We start from the raw sequence: 2,120 nt of genomic DNA, 5'->3' as shown, positions 1-2,120 counted from the left end.
ACATACATACATCTAATAGCTAAAGCGTTCAGCTACCCATCTGAACCCCATCTTATCGGACGGAGACACCTCCTCCCAAACCTAGCCTCCGCAGGCACTTGGAGGCACTTTACACATATACCTAGCCCCCCTAACCAAAACTTCTGGATCCGCCCCTGGATAGTGAATCATGCACGATACAATCGCACAGAGATGGATGTGGTTATGAAACCAAAGAGTAAATACATTACGATTATCAGAGATCCAGCAACTCAGCTAGAATCCGTCTTTGCATATTTTGAGCTTTTCAAACCCTTACGTTTAAGGAGTATAAAAAATCCATACCGTACATTTATATCGCGACCACAATATTATCTTGATAAGAATCCTCATTTTAGATTCAGAAACTTATTAAGAAATCCACTTCTTTATGATCTCGGACTCGAACGAGAACAGCAACTAGATGTGTCAATAGTAAACCGTACGATAAGCGAGCTCGCGAAAGAGTTTGATCTTGTAATGTTGCAAGAATATTTCAACGAATCCTTATTGCTGTTAAAGAAACGTTTGTGTTGGGAATGGGATGATATTATCTACCTAACTAAAGGTGAAAGAATTAAGACATTAAGGTACGCCGTCACAGATGATATCAGAAAGAAAACGAGAAAATGGTGTGCATCAGATGTTATGTTATACGACTATTTCAATGCCACATTTTGGGAAAAGGTGAAGAATTACGGACCAGAATTTGAAACGGATTTAAAGATTTTAAAATCGAAATTGAATGAAACCAAGTATAGATGTACACTGCCTAATAAAAAGCCAAGTATAGTATTTAGAGCTTACCAACCTATAATAAAACCGCATGCGGATAAGTTATATAAATACATAATATATGCAGATGACCAATTTACACAACTAATTCGAACCACTCAGGCCGGGAGGCTGATGAAAAGCAATGGAATAAATATTAGCTTTACAGATTAAAATGGACACACACACTGCGTTGACGATGGTTCGACCATCCACATCGTTGTGGGCTCTTAACTTAAGTCATTGCCAAAATTCTTTACAACCTGGAAATTTTAGGAAGTATAATACACACTCCAAATATCGAAATACAGGCCATCGTGTTGGTATTCAATATTTCGAAATTAATTTTAGTGGAATTGAATCCCAACACGATGGCGTGTATTTCAATACATAGAGTATGTATTATATTTTCTTATCTGAGATCCGTGGACCTTTCAGTTTCTGGAACTTCTCTGCTTTTAACAATACACTTTAAAGATGATTAAAATAACAATAGACATGCCTTTGTTTATGATGCTATTACAAAAAGTCATTAATGGTCTAAAATTCTTCTTTTATTTCAGTATATTTTGTTCGGATTTGTGGAAGTGTTTTGTAGGCCCTTCTTTAAAAAAAATTAAGTTGCAATTTCCTGTTCAAATGTTAAGTTTCAGATCATCCGCCATTAAGGCCCAAGTCTCTTGCTGCCTTCGTGCTAAGAATTTAAGCAGCTTAAACTGTAGAATTAATTGTCACTAGAGTTTGGCTCACAAGTGTAATTTAGAAAGTAGTATCGACTATCTTAATGGCCTCAAGAATGTTATCGTACAAAATAGAGGATGTCAAATATCATGAGTTTATTTTGTAGATTTCACAATATAACAAATCTATAAAGGAGTGTTGGTTTCAAGCACCAGCGGCTCAGTTTCTATAGATACTCTGCGTCGAATTACATGTAAGGTACACAGCTGTTGCTTGACGCAAGCTTTACATTCAAGTATAAATGATTCTTTTTCAAAATAATTTAATTATTATATTATTTTATTATTATTATTATTATTATTATTATTATTATTATTATTATTATGTGACATTTCTTTGTGATTTGTTCATGTTATGAGCATCATCATATCACACCTTATTTGGGCAAACCTCATTTTGGCACATATCAGCCTGATATTAGAGGTTTTTATATTGTCAATGCAATTACTACAAACCAACTTTATTAGAAGAGTTTTTGTTTGTTTTTTATAAGTCGCCTTGTTTGATTCTAATAATGTATATATCTTTGCTATCACAATTCAATGTTATACTCGACTAATCACAAAAAATCATAAAACACAGAATGT

The 2,120-nt window shown here is 34.1% G+C and overlaps 1 pseudogene; it reads left to right on the top strand.

Annotated features, from left to right (window-relative positions):
- The window catches only part of LOC117124029, a 3,363-nt pseudogene extending 2,397 nt beyond the window's left edge, over positions 1–966 (top strand).
- Positions 967–2,120: the final 1,154 nt, after the last annotated feature.

The sequence above is a fragment of the Anneissia japonica genome, unplaced genomic scaffold (genome assembly GCF_011630105.1).
Source record: "Anneissia japonica isolate Jap-2015-1 unplaced genomic scaffold, ASM1163010v1 scaffold522_len1101056_cov227, whole genome shotgun sequence".
Lineage (NCBI taxonomy): Eukaryota > Metazoa > Echinodermata > Crinoidea > Comatulida > Comatulidae > Anneissia > Anneissia japonica.
Note: the sequence above shows the minus strand (reverse complement) of the source record. Positions and strands in the feature narration are given on the sequence as shown.